The 15576-nt window shown below is 45.2% G+C and overlaps 1 pseudogene across 1 annotated transcript in view; it reads left to right on the top strand.

Annotated features, from left to right (window-relative positions):
- The window catches only part of LOC137415373 (mothers against decapentaplegic homolog 4-like), a 136934-nt pseudogene that overhangs the window by 39599 nt on the left and 81759 nt on the right, over positions 1-15576 (top strand). Inside the window, exon 3 of the transcript XR_013624198.1 lies at positions 1307-1336. The product of XR_013624198.1 is annotated as a mothers against decapentaplegic homolog 4-like (transcript). The remainder of the gene's footprint in view (positions 1-1306; positions 1337-15576) is intronic.

Below are 15576 nucleotides of genomic sequence, written 5' to 3'. Positions count from 1 at the left end.
TTGATCAAACTTTCATTAAACCTGGAAAATTGATGTCTTTACTCTGACAAACAACTCCTGGAGTCAAGCTGCAGATTGTTTGCTGTTGTCTTTCTTTTCTCATGCTACTGTTATATATTGCAGCTTTTTCAGTAACCACCTCTTCTGTCCTCCTTTATCATATCAAACAGAGGTTGGTGGCAAGGAATTAAAACATGTTTTGTCTCCTTTTTTAAACTTGATCATAAGCAAGTAGTTTACCAGCTGAGATGTTTTGCCGCAAACTGTTTCAGCTCATGCACTAACTGTTTATAACCACGTTTGGGAACAGACAAACAGATACTGCTTTGTTCTCTTTGGCACATGGAGCAACTTTTCACATGTAGCCTACTGTCTCTTTTGTCTCCTGCCCAAATAATGGTGTACCTGAATCTTGGTAATTTGATTCGTATTAACATGTTACAATTGACGACATATATGGATGAAAGTTTCAACAGAGGAGAAGGAAAGCTGTTTCATAATGGCTATATTTGATCTTGCAATTACTGACAACACTGGAATGAGGGTTGTGTTATAGTTGTTTGTTATTAAATCATTGTTTGCAAATGTTGAAGAATAGTAGAAATCCTTCATGTTCAAATTTCCTTTTATATATTCTCTTAACCAGCCTATTTAGTACATTGTAGGATGTAGGCCTCCTTCAACATGGTCCTTGGTCCATTCTGTTCTATTCAATGTAATTTGAGGTAATTGTATTCCTTTAAATAACACCTCCACAGTAAATGCCTAATAAAATTTAAATGCTTACATTACCTTCCACCAACCAGAAAATTTGCAGCTTTGCTTTCCTGTCCAAAGTGGCATAGGATCTGATATGGGTTATGGTTTGGAGGAGGCTCTTCGTCATGCTGCTCACATATTATCCATGCTTTCTTCCCAGATCTCGGACCTCTGTCATTGCATGGATCACGTAAGTCACACATTCATTGTTATTAAACTAATGAGTATATTGTCATGGTTGTGAGTCCCCAGGGAGAACAAAGTCTACCCACATACAGTGCATTCAGAAAGTATTCAGACCCCTTCACTTTTTTCACATTTTGTTATGTTGCAGCCTTTTGCTGAAATCGTGTTAATTCATTTTTTCCCTCATCAATCTACATTCAATACCCCATAATGACAAAGAGAAAACAGGATTTTAGAAAGTTTTGCAAATTTATTAAAAAGAAAAAACTGAAATATCACATTGACATAAGTATTCATACCCTTTGCTATGACACTTGAAATTTAGCTCAGGTGCCTCCCATTTCTCTTGATCATCTTTGAGATGTTTCTACACTTTGATTGGAGTCCACCTGTGGTAAATTCAATTGATTGGACATGATTTGGAAAGGCACACACCTGTCTATATAATAGTCAGGTTCACTATGTTTTTTCGTTCAAAATCATGGTAGATTAGCAAACCTATACATTTTTGGAAACGTTATTACATGGAAAATCTGAAAATCAATGTTTACATTTGCCAATTCCGACCAATTCGATTCGACCAATTCGACCAATCGACCAATTCCATTCGACCAATTCGACCATTCGACCAATCGTTTCGATCGACCATTCGACCAATTCGATCGATTCGATTCGATTCATCGAATTCGATTCGATCGACCATTCGACCAATTCGATTTGTCAATCAATTTGACCGACCTTTGCTTGTGTGGAATGGACTGTGAAAACGATGCGGACTATATTGTCGGATACGACACACAGGACAGTGATGACGAACTAAAAATGGCATATTCTGTAATCGTGTATGTTTGATGCCATTGACTGCCTGTGTATATTTTGTCATTGACTGCCTGTGTAGATGTGAAGTTATACTGACTGCATATGTATATATGATTTTGCTGACTGCCTGTGTATGTTTGGTGATATGAATTATTGTGACACATTTTGATGTTATTAACTGCCTGTACAAAATGATAACATGTATTTGATTATGCAACTTATCGTGAATATAAAGACAGTATTTTGCAATTCAAAACCTTTGATTCGTATCTTACCATTCCCCATAGCACTAATTTGATACTTTCATTGGATTCCTTGTCCCTGAAAATATAGGTTTAGTATATTTAAAAAAGTTTTTAGGGTAATTAGAGGCAGAAATAGAACAAAATATGTATTTTACAGTGGCCATTTTGAAAATCCAAAATGGCCGCCATACACGTATCTCTCCAAATGTAAACAATGATTTTTAGTTTCCTTATGCTATAACCTTTCCAAAAATGTATAGGTTTGCTAATCTACCATGATTTTGAACGAAATATAATTTATTGACATAGTGAACCTGACTATAAGGTCTCACAGCTGACAATGCATATCAGAGCAAAAACCAAGCCATGAGGTCGAAGGAACTGCCCGCAGAGCTCAGACAGGATTGTGTCGAGGCACAGATTTGGGGAAGCCCACAAAAAAATTCTGCTGCATTGAAGGAAAGCTGTTTCATTCTGCTGCTCTTTGCTTTTGGACCAGAATTAATTGTGAATTCTGCGATAGTAGGTCATTGTAACTTATCTAAATATCTATAAAGCTCAGTTGACTTTTTGCTCAACCAAATAACAGCGAAACGGAGTTGAGTAAAAGGGTGAAAATTCTACAGATGCTGTGATAAATGACTACCTCTGTCAGTTTGAATGTTTGAAAGAGAATTGACGTCTGGATCAATTTTTGAATTAAATTTAAATTCCGATATATATATATATATATATATATATATATATATATATATGTATATATATATATGTATATATATATATGTATATATATATATGTATATATATATATATATGTATATATATATATATGTATATATATATATATGTATATATATATATATGTATATATATATATATGTATATATATATATGTATATGTATATGTATATATATATATATGTATATGTATATATATATATATATATATATATATATATATATATATATATATATATATATATATATATATATATATATATATATATATATTGTGGATTTGAGAAGTGTTGTAAAATATCACCCTGTGTAAGTGTCATGATTGTTGTAAATACCTCCTTTAAGAACCAAGATCAATGGTCGTCCCCTTAGTTAATTCACCGCATACACCGAGCCAATTTTAGAACCTCCAAATAGTTATTCCCTTATTCTATGTTAGTTAAAGGCTGTGTCTTCCATTAGTTGACACTCCATTGCACCGAATCAAATAAGAATAGCTCCCCTTCAATAATTACATTTCCCAGCCAAACTCTCCATCTCTGGGTAAAGCAGTTTCACAAGCGTGGGGTGCGGTGCGCGCCCTGTCAATTCGCTGCTATGGTGAATATGTGCTCCGTGCTCTGTTTGAACATGAGGGGCGGGGTCGCCGGGAAGAGGCAAGCCCAGGGCGTGCCACGAAGGGCGGGGCTGTTCAGCCCCATTCCCAAATAAGGGAACAAGCCCGTGGCATTGCCATATAAGGTCATGAAACAGAGCACGGGGGAAGGCGGTACCGAAACCGACGAGGGCGTGTGACACCCGCGCTGAAGGGATGAGAGAAGCGTGCGACGATCGCGCAAGAGAGATACAGCCAGAGATACAGCCAGAGATACAAAGAAGGTGGTGCCAAAAGGAGGATTGGAGGGAGAGAGACGCGTCAGACGATTGAGAGAGGACCGGAGCAGATGACAAAAGAGCCCGAGGCGTGTCGAGGAAAGACGAGATACGTGTGCTGCCGCCGCCCTGCTCGCTCCTAGCCCGAAGAGGACCTGCTTGCTGTGCGCCCTGCTCAACCTTCCAGGCTTTGTGGTCCCACCTGAACCTTCTGATCCCTCCAGCCAATCCACTCTGCAATTCCCCATTCGTGTAAGTCTGATTGTTCGTCCGTCTTTCATGTTGTCTTGGGGTTTATAAGTAAGACTGTATAGTTAAGTTAATCATTGCACTATGTCTCCTGCTCCTTCCATTGCCTTGTCAATCGCATTTCCTTTCCTTTCTGCTTAGTTGTGTGTAAATAGTAATAAATCCTGTTATTCCCTACTTTGTCTTCTTCTTCTTCATGCTCTTTCGGTCACTTTAGAAGTTTCCATATTGAGGGTACGTGGCGCGATTCGGCCGACGCACATGAATCGGGTTTAGTCTTGGATAAACGGCTCACGCCGCAGTTCGCTTCGCTCGGCGCAAACACCTATTACGCTGCGGCCATGAATGGGGGAGTATTTCCTCGCGTGCCGGGAAGCGCTGGTAATTAGGTCATAGGACGTTTGGGCCTACTACCCTACCCAGCGCCGACCGGGCATGGCGTCATACCCCCGGGACCACGTCGGTCAGTCATAAACAAGGGGATTAATCCCCCCTTCTTAAGGGGAAGAAGGCCGACGTTGGATTCCGTAACAATATATATATATTTATATATATATATATATATATATACATATATATATATATATATATATATATATATATATATATATATATATATATATATATATATATATATATATATATATATATATATATATATATATATATATATATATATGCGAGTTGTCTGTGTGTGTCCACGTTTTATTCAGAGATGGCTGGACGGATCTTCGTCAAATTTCAGAGGTTCATCAGTGAGTGCCTGGGAGTGTTCTAGGCAAAAAAAAAAAAAAAAAAAAAATTGAAAAAAAAAAGTTCGTTTCTTTGGAGTTAAAAAAAAATTTGCTCGATAGTGCCGAAGCCTTTTTAAATGAATGACAGTTATATACAAGTACACATTCGCATAAATAAATACAAAACAATTACCAGACATTTGAATACAAATAAATCAAACAATTCCGGAAGTGTACGAATTTGGTAGTACGGCTTCTTCTTCTTCCTGATCAGCATCACACTTAATTCAGAAACGTGAGCCACATTCACTCAGAAACGTGAGCCACATTCACTCAGAAACGTGAGCCACATTCACTCAGAAACGTGAGCCACATTCACTCAGAAACGTGAGCCACTCCCCTTCCTCTCCTGCCTTCCCCTCCCCTCCCCTTTCCCCCTCCTTCCCCCCTTTCGCCCCTCTGCCCCCTTCCCCTCCACCTCCCATTCCCCCTCCCCCTCCCCTTCCCCCCTTTCCCACCCCTCTCCCTCCTCCTCCTCACCTTCCCCCCTCCCTTCCCCTCCTCTTCCCCCCTCCCCTCCCCTTCCCCCCCTTCCATCCTCCCTCTCCCCCTCCCCTCCCCCCCCTTCCCCCGCCCGGCAACGCCGGGTACTTCTGCTAGTTTCCTTATAATACACAGTTACAGTACATTGGTATTTGGTGATGTTTGGCCGAACGCAATGTGTCATAAAGATTGATAATTATCTTTAACACAAAAAAGCGACAGATTTTACCATTAATGGCATTGTATTTATTTAAAACATTCTAAAAGTTCCATCATTCCCAGAAATGGTACCAATTAACATTAACATAGAACTGAGAGAATGTTGTGTCAACAAGCCAAATTTGAAATCAGAAATGATGTTCTCGAAATATGAAAAGCTGTGTTGCTGTGCTGGAGGAAAAATTGTAGGGTGTAAGCAAGCTACGTCTTGGAAAGAAGTGCGGTGTTTAGCAGCATCTTTTTCATCTCCACAGCAATCACCACGAATGAAACAACAATGGCACAAGCAAAAACTAGCGTCAACCGTGAAAATGTGTATAGGTAGGTTAGTCGTTGCCTGGACCTCCATTTCCGCTCTCGTTCGCTCTCTTGCAGTGAGCAGCGTGGATCCAGGTTGTTTTGCACTGGCATTTCAAGGCCATATGTGTGGTAAGCAGCACTTGGTGTGGTCCCGACCACCTCAGTTGCAAAGCACTTTTTCTGCTTAAAGTTATTAATGTGTCTGTACCGTCCACAATCACTGGTGCCTCAGTTGCAAAGAATGACACTTGTTCTCCACAGGTTCTGGTAAAGCATCCTTCACCTGGGAATGGAACACCTCCACCATTTTTGTCATTGCAATACAGAAGGCATACATCATTTCATCCATGTGGTGTATGTCCATTTCCTTGATCGTTCGGGGGGATTGTTACGGAATGGTACCCACATTGGTCTCTCCATCAAGATTTTGTGTGGAGATAGTCCCGTTCTTCTCTTTGGGGTTGCCCTCATTGCCATTTGTGCTAATGGGATGGCGTCTGGCCATTTGAGATTGGTCTGTACACAATTTTTGGCCCATTTGTTCTTCACCACTCCATTTTGTCTCTCTATCGCCCCTGCCGACTGGGGATGATACGGACAATGAAAATGTTGCTTTATCTGCATGGCCTTACACAGTTCCTGGACAATTTTTGCTGTGAAATGTGTTCCCTGATCGGAAGAGATTTTGCAAGGGAGCCCGAACCGACAAATGAAATCTCGCATCAAGATTTTCACGACTGCTTTTGCATCTGCATGTCGACAGGGGTAAGCCTCAACCCATTTCGTGAACATGTCAACAATCACCAGAACTAATTCATATCTACAGCATTTCTTCATTTGGATGAAATCCAATTGTACATGCACGGACTGCTCGAATGGTGGAGGGTGAGCTGCTCGCTCAGTTATTTCGCCTTTCCCCAGATTATACTGTTGACAAACATGACAAGTAGAACAACATGACAAGTAGCCAGACGAGCTAGCCACGGTAACGATTCACGTGGAGCCACCACACGTCCATCACGAGAAACCCACAATTTGGACTCAACATCATATGTGCACCCCGCGTTGACCCAGGTATCCTTTTCCCGGTTGTCAACGACTGCTTGTATTGCACTCACATCCTCTAGTGTTGGGCTGCTTTGAGGAGTTGTCACAACGGCCTGTACCATTACTTTGACTTGGTCGGAATTAGCTGCAATCTTTGCTGCTTCATCTGCTCTTGCTTTTCCCTGTGAAATGTCATCTGTTCCCCTTGTATGGGCACCACACTTAATCACCGCGATGGCAGATGGCAGAAGGATGGCATCCAAAAGGTTAGCTATCAAATCTCCGTTCTTTATTCGGTCTCCCGAGGAGTCTCTCCCTCCAGAGCGCACCAAAGTCATGCACAACACGGTACGTGTATCTGGGGTCTGTGAAAATAGTCACTTCCTGGTTTTCTGCTAAGCAACAAGCTCTTGTCAAAGCAATGATCTCTGCTTGTTGTGCAGAATAATTACTTGCCAATTTTCCACTTTCCAACGTCTTGGAATCAGTACACACTGCATATGCCGTCATTAATGAGCCGTCAATTGCCCGTGATGACAATCTGTCTATGAACAGTACCAAATCCACGTTTGGCAGTGGGATGTCCTTCAAATCAATGCGCTGTATTAGTGCATGCGCAACGATTTCAGCACAGTCATGGGGGTCGCCATCTCTGGCCGTCGGCAACAAAGATGCCGGATTAAATGCCGGACAATGCTGGATAATGAGGTTTGACGGCGCGAGTAGGACTAACTCGTAAGTTGCTGCCCCCGACGCTGAACGGTGTTGTGTTCCTGCTCTCAGGAGAACTGCTGCGACTGCGTGTGCAATGCGGAGGATTAATGGCCGTCCCAAGACAACCATAGCTGTGGCCTCTTCTGTGGATGAAACTGCAGCCACCGCCCGTAAGCATTGCGGAAACCCTCGTGCTACGGGGTCCAACCTGGTGCTATAGTGAGCCACTGGTCGCATTTTTCCCCCATGCGGCTGTGTCAACACAGCCTGAGCAAATCCCTTTGTCTCGTGTGAGTAAAGGAAACACGCTTTATCATAGTTGGGCAATCCTAGAGCTGGCGCAGTTGCTAGAGCAATTTTCAGTTCCGTGAAAGCCTGATCCACTTCTGGCGTCTATTCCAAAGGATTTGTCTACCTGGCAAGCTAATGTTCAGCAGAGGGCGCGCTACCCAGAAAATATTTCATCTGCTTAATAGTCGTCGGTTTTGGAAGCATCCGTATAGCTGTCACTCATTCTGGGCAAAGAAGTCTTGTATTTTCCCTCAGGGTGTGTCCTAGGTATCTCACCTCTTCTTTGCAAAACTGCAGTTTGTCCTTTGATGCTTTGTGTCCTTTGTCTGCTAATGCCTTCAGCACCACAATAGTCTTGTTCGCATGAATCCCTTGAGAGAGAGCATATCAAGAGGTCATCAACATACTATACCATTACTGAGCCTCTTGGAAATTCGACATCACTCAAGTCATCATGTAGAGCACGTGAGAACAGGGTAGGGCTATCTGTATACCCTTGTGGAAGACTGCCCACGTATAATGCAGACCATTGTATGTAAATGCAAAGAGATAGTGGGAATCCTCATGTAGAGGTATAGAGAAAAACGCAGAGCAGAGGTCCACCACTGAATAGCATCTCATGTCACATGGGATGCTGGAGAGTGCAGTAACTGCATTCGGAACCACTGGGTATGCAGGGACGACACAGTTGTTTATTGCTCACAGATCTTGATCAAATCGCCATGTCTGTCTGCCAGGTTTCTGTACAGGCAGTACGGGCAAATTACATACACTGACAGTGGGAACTATGGCCCCTTGGTCCAACAAGGATTGAATCACTGGTGCTATACCGGCCATGGCCTCTGGTCGCAATGGATATTGGCATTTCCACGGCAACGGCTTGGATTTGTCCACCATAATTTGGACTGGCGCTGCACTTCTGATTCGTCCTACGTCGTTCAAATGTTTTGTCCACATGTCTCTGATTCCTTAATTTCTCTTCCTGGTTATTCCCTCCTCCGGTATGATAGACCTGAGACTCGTCCTGGTTGCTATCTTTATAAAAAACTCTCTTCCTCACTCTCCATCCACTGCCCTCTCTCCACCCCACCCCCAGGGGTACCTCTGGCTACGGCTTACCCTCATCTCCCACCTTTTGTTCATATGTGTTCTGTACCGTCCACAAAACAATGACTCCATTTACGTCTCGCTATCTGACAACATGGACCAACTTCTATCCACTCATCCCAACTCTCTCTTCCTCATATGTGGGGACTTCAACTGTCATCATGCCAGCTGGCTGGGTGTGGGTACCTCTCTCACCAGCCATGACACCTCAGCAAAGGACTTCTGCGACTCATTCAGACTGACACAATCTGTCAATTTCCCGACCCGGATCTCAGTCAACGGTACATCATCTCTTAGAAACTTGGTTATGACTAACTTCCCTGCAAATGTCTGCTGTTCTTCTTCTGCTCCAATCAGTTTATCTGATCATGTGGTTGTTAAAATGGACATCTCTCTGCGTCGACGAGTCTGGCATTTCACTCAGGCTGACTGGCATGATCTTCAAGCAGCCATCAATCACCTGGACTGGTCTCCCATCTCCACTGCCTCTGACATCAACTCATCCTGGGAATTCTTCCAAAGAAAATTGCTCTCTCTGTCATGGTGTTGACAGACACCTGGTGTTGACAGTCTCTGTCATGGTGTCTAGCCTGGTGTTGGCTTAGTGGTCAGGGTGCCGGCTTGGGATCCTAGGATCCTGGGTTCGAATCCCGGTCGATCGCTGAATTAATGCCAGGGGGGTTGACTCAGCCTGTCATCCTTCCGAGGTCGGCAAATTGAGTACCAGCTTGCTGGGATGAATGATCCCGGTGTGTACCCCGGTTTAGAATAGGTACACCGTATCCCTGCGCATCGTAAGAGGCGACCAAGGGTTGGCGTCAGGAAGGGCATCCGGCCATAAAACATTGCCTCAAACTGGGAACCATGATTGTCATGGGGCCCACAAGGCTAACCGAAAAATGGCCTTAAAACGATCATTCATTCATTCATTCATTTTCATTTAAAATACATAGATTTATCCCATCTCGTCTTCAGTTGTCATACCCTTCCCCCCATTCATGGTACACTGAATCTTATGGTGAGGCAGTTGCCCTGAAACAACTTGCCTTTGCCTCCTGGAAGGCAAATCCAACGGAAGGCAATCTCATTTTCCTTCACAAAGCCTGGAACAAGTGTGTGTCTACCCTCAGGAGAGCCAGGAAACAATATCTCTCTACTCTCAAGACTGAACTCTCAAACCTATCGCCCTCTTCCAAATCCTGGTGGTGTCTGGTAAAATCTGTTTCTGGTGGCTGTTCCCTTCCATCCCCTCCCTTACCTCAAATGGCTACACAGCTGACACAGCACATGAAAAAGCTGAATGCCTCAACCCTGTGTTTGCCTCAAAATCTTGTGTCCCGAACCCATCTCTCTCTGATCCCACCTTACCCAGTTTAACACAGCTGCTCCTGGCCTCTGTGTCCTTCTCTCCTGACAAGGTGGAGAAATTTCTGTCAAACCTCAATTCTGATTCTGCAACTGGACCAGATGGCATCAGCCCACGGGTCCTAAAATCCTGCTCTGCCGCTTTATCACACCCTTTCTCTGTTCTCTTCACCCTCTCTTTTGCTCAAGGTCATCTACCATCAGCTTGGAAATCAGCAAACATCACCGCTTTACACAAAAAATGTGCAAAAACAGATCCTTGCAACGACAGACCAATCAGCCTGCTCCCAATCATCAGCAAGGTCATGGAATCCATCATCGCTTCTGATATTAAATCCTTCCTCTTCTCCAATGGCTTGATCTCTGATCATCAATTTGGATTCAGACCAGGTCATTCTACTTTGGACATGCTGGTTCTGCTGTCTCAACAATGGATGGAGGCCCTCAACGCCAAACAGGAAATCAGAGCCGTCTCCCTTGATATAACTCGTGCCTTCGATTCGGTCTGGCACCCCGCTCTGCTCACCAAACACGCCTCCGATGGTATCCATGGAAATCTTCACGCATGGATTGCGGACTTCCTCTCTGGTCGCAATCAACGGGAGGCCCTGAATGGAATTCTCTCATCTCCCCTTCCTGTTCATTCTGGAGTTCCCCAAGGCAGTGTTCTAGGCCTTGTGCTTTTTTTGGTATTCATCAATGATCTTTCTGACCCTCTGGAAAATCCTCTCTATCTCTTTGCTGATGACTCCACTCTCTGCCCCTCCATATTTGAACCCTCAAATTGGCAGGCAGCAGCCTCTTCACTCTCAGCAGACCTGGACAAAATCATAAACTGGTCAAACAAGTGGAACATGTCTTTCAATCCCGACAAATCTCACACTCTCACTATGTCTCCCCGAAAAGTCCGTCTGGAAAACCGTCCCATCTACTTTCTCAACAATCCTCATGAAGAAGTTCTGTCACTCAAGCTTTTGTGCCTCACTCTCAGCCATGATCTTTCCTGGGAAAACCACATTTCTAAGCTGGTCTCCAAAGCCAGTTCCCGACTGGGCATCCTCTGTTGTGCGATGTCCTTCCTTGGCACCTCTGAGCTCTCACCACATACAAAGCTTTCAACCGCAGCTTGATGGAATACTGCTCTCCCCTCTGGGCTGGTACCTTGCACCTAGCTCGGCTTCATGCTGTAGAAACCAAAGCTTTTAGGATAATAATAATAATAATAATACATTTATTTTATATAGCGCTTTTCAAGAAGCCCAAAGGCGCTTTGACAGAGTACAAAAAAACAAGTGCAAAAAGACAAAAATCAATAGGTAAATAATCAAAGCAAAAGGAAGGAGAAGGAGAAGAGATAGTCAGGGGTTAAATGCTGTGGGTTAAATGTTGAATGCAGTGTTGAACAGGTGGGTCTTGAGTGATGTTTTGAATGTGGTGAGTGAGGAGGAGTCTCTGATGGTGTGAGGTAGTGAGTTCCAGAGGGTGGGAGCAGCGATGGAGAAGGCCTGTCCCCCCAGGATCTGAATTTGGTCCGCATGGGGGGGGGTCAGGAGGTTGGTACCAACAGAGCGGAGGTTGCGGGTGGGAGTGTGTCTGGAGAGGAGGTCAGTAAGGTAGGATGGGGCCAGGTTATGGAGGGCTTTGTAGGTCAAGAGGAGGATTTTGTACTGGCTTCTCTGGGGGATGGGGAGCCAGTGAAGCTTATAAAGGATGGGGGTGATGTGGTCACGGGTCCGGGAATGGGTGAGTAGACGGGCAGCGGAGTTCTGAATGTATTGGAGTTTATTGATGATTATTGAGGGCGAACAAATTGGTATCTCCTGCGATGAAGCTGATTCTGAGGGCCTTTCACTCTCTCACCGCAGGCAGGTTGGTGGTCTTTCTGTCTTCTACCGACTCCTCTCTGGCCTTGCTCCCCCAGCTCTGTCTGTGCTGTGTCCCCCAAATATTCCTGCAGGGTGCACACAATAATTTTTTTTAATTTTTTTAATTTTTTTTTTTGTATACAAGATCGAGGCTCGTGAAAGAGCGAACATTAATCACACAGAAAGACAAACCGACACATAAAACATATAACATAGGGAGCGGTAGACAAGATGGGGAGAGAGGGGGAAGGACACAAACACAACATTTGAGAGCAGGGACTGAGAGACATGGAGACATGGAGACATCGAGAGATCTGAGAGAGGGCGAGGGCTTTGGGGGGGGGGGGGGGGCGTGGGAAGGGGGCGGTGGGAGAGGTATAAAACATATGGACACTGCCAGGACTTCCAGGAAAGAAGTTGGAATTTCAAACAAGGTGGATCTGGGGTGAATTAGTGGGGGTAGAAAAGATCAAGGTTTTGGATGGGGGAAGATAAGAGATGGTGGTGAACAGCTGTTTTAAAGACCTGGAGGGAGGAGTGGGATTGAAGGGAGTGAGGGAGTTTGTTCCAGAGGCGGGAGAAAAGAGGAATGAAAGAGTGAAGGTGAGCAGAGAGCCGAGATTTCGGCAGTTAAACCATCAGAGGGTTGCTGGCAGATCTTGTGCGACCTGTAGGAATATTTGGGGGACAGAGCACAGAGAGAGCTGGGGGTGCAAGGCCGGAGAGGAGTCGGTAGAAGACAGAAAGACCACCTACCTGCCTGCGGTGAGTGAGTGAAAGGCCCTCAGAGATAGCTTCATCGCGGGAGATTCCAATAATTCTGAAAGCTTTGGTTTCAACAGCGTGAAGCCGAGCTAGGTGTGAGGCAGGAGCACCGGCCCATAGGGGAGAACAGTATTCCATTGAGCTGCGGATGAAAGCCTTGTATGTGGTGAGGAGCTCAGGTGTGCCGAGGAAGGACTTCGCACGACGGAGGATGCCCAGTCGGCGACTGGCTTTGGAGGCCAGCTTGGAAATGTGGTTTTCCCAAGAAAGATCATGGCAGATAGTGAGACCCAAAATCTTGAGCGACAGAACTTCTTGGAGAGGATTGTTGAGAAAGTAGATGGGAGGGTTGTCCAGTCGATCTTTTCGGAGAGACATAGTAAGAGTGTTAGATTTGTCAGGATTGAAAGACATGTTCCACTTGTTTGACCAGTCTGTGATTTTGTCCAGGTCTTCAGAGAGTGAGGAGGCAGCAGACTGCCGATCTGAGGGAAGAGGTATGGAGCGGCAGAGAGTGGAGTCATCAGCAAAGAGATAGAGAGGATTTTCGAGAGAGTCAGAGAGATCATTGATGAAGACCAGAAAAAGCACGGGGCCCAGAACACTGCCTTGGGGAACTCCAGCCTGAACAGGAAGAGGAGATGAGAGAAACCCATTCAGGGCCACACGTTGACGACGACGAGAGAGGAAGTCCGCCAGCCATGCGGGGAGATTTCCATGGATACCAAAGGAGGAGAGTTTGGTGAGCAGAGCAGGGTGCCAGACCGTGTCGAAGGCACGTGATATGTCGAGGGAGACGGCTCTAATTTCCTGTTTGGCATTGAGGACCTCCATCCATTGTTGAGACAGCAGAAGCAGCATGTCCAGAGTAGAGTGACCTGGTCTGAAACCAAATTGATGATCAGAGATCAAGCCATTGGAGAAGAGGAAAGATTTCATATCCGAAGCAATGATGGATTCCATGACTTTGCTGATAATTGGGAGAAGGCTGATTGGTCTGTAGTTGCTAGGATCTGTTTTTGCACCTTTTTTGTGCAAAGCGGTGATGTTGGCTGATTTCCAAGCAGATGGCAGTTGACCTTGAGCAAAAGAGAGGGTGAAGAGAACAGAGAGAGGGTGAGATAGAGCAGCAGAGCAGGATTTTAGGACCCGTGGGCTGATGCCGTCGGGTCCAGTTGCAGAATCAGAGTCGAGGGTTGACAGAAACTTTTCCACCTTGTCAGGAGGAAAGGACACGGAGTCCAGGAGCAGCAGGGTACGACTGGGTATGGTGGGTACAGAGAGGGATGGGTTTGGGACACAAGATTTAGAGGCAAACACAGAGTTGAGGCATTCAGCTTTTTCACGTGCGTAGTCAGCTGTGTAGCCGTTTGAGGTAAGGGAGGGTATGGAGGGGGAACAAACACCAGAAACGGATTTGACCAGACGCCACCAGGATTTGGAAGAGGGAGACCGATAAGAGAGTTCGGTCTTGAGAACGGAGAGATATTGTTTCCTGGCTCTCCTGAGGGTGGACACACACTTGTTTCGGGCTTTGTGAAAGGAAATGAGATTTCCTTCCGTTGGATTTGCTTTCCAGGAGACGAAGGCAAGTTGTTTCTGGGCAACAGCCTCACCACAAGATTCCGTGTACCATGGACGGGAGAAAGGGTATGACAACTGAAGACGAGATGGGATAAATCTGTGCATGAGAGAGAGCAATTTACTTTGGAAGAATTCCCAGGATGAGTTGATGTCAGAGGTGGTAGAGATGGGAGACCAGTCCAGATGATTGATGGCTGCTTGAAGACCGTGCCAGTTGGCCTGATTGAAATGCCAGACTCGTCGACGCTGAGCAGGCTCCCTGAGGATGGTCAGAGAGATGTCCACTTTAACAAGGACATGATCAGATGATCCGATCGGAGCAGAAGAAGAGCAGCAGACATTTTCAGGGAAGTTAGTCATAACCAAGTCCAGAAGAGAAGATGTTCCGTTGACTGAGATCCGGGTCGGGAAATTGACAGATTGTGTCAGTCCCAGTGAGTCGCAGAAGTCCTTTGCTGAGGAGCCATGGCTGGTGAGAGAGGTACCCACACCCAGCCAACTGGCATGATGACAGTTGAAATCACCACATATGAGGAAGAGAGAGTTGGGATGAGTAGATAGAAGTTGGTCCATATCATCAGACAGCGAGATGTAGATGGAGTCATCACTGTTTGGTGGACGGTACAACACACATATGAACAAGAGGTGGGAGCGAAGGGGAAGCCGTAGCCAGAGGTATTCCTGGGGGTGAGGTGGAGAGAGTGCAGTGCAGGGCGAGTGAGGAAGAGAGTTTTTGATAAAGATAGCAACCCCGCCTCCAGGACGAGGCTCAGGTCTATCATACCGGAGGAGGGAGTAGCCCGGGAGAGATACTATGGAATCAGAGACATCATAAAGAAGGAAAGTTTCTGTTAAGCAGATCACGTCTGGTTTGACAGAAGCAACCTGTATGGAGAGATCAGTTAAGTTTGAACGAAGGCCCCGGATGTTTGAGGTCCATACCGTTAATGAAGAGGAAGGGGGAGCATCAGATACAGAACAGGGGGGAGGAGGGGTAGGGTAAGATGTGGAAGAGGTGGAAGAGGTAGGGAGAGCTGTTGAAGGTGTGTCAGAGATTTCAGAATAGCTCGGAGAAAGGGAAGGATGGGGCGGACAAAAGGTTTGATGGTGATTGGGTGAGCCACAATGAGGTGTTATTTGAGGAGGGGGAAGAGCGAGGCAGAAGGTTGGGGG

Source organism: Myxine glutinosa, chromosome 7 (genome assembly GCF_964187855.1).
Source record: "Myxine glutinosa chromosome 7, kmMyxGlut1.1, whole genome shotgun sequence".
Classification (NCBI taxonomy): Eukaryota; Metazoa; Chordata; class Myxini; order Myxiniformes; family Myxinidae; genus Myxine; species Myxine glutinosa.
The sequence above is the reverse complement of the archived record's forward strand: the minus strand, read 5'-3'. Positions and strand labels throughout refer to the sequence as shown.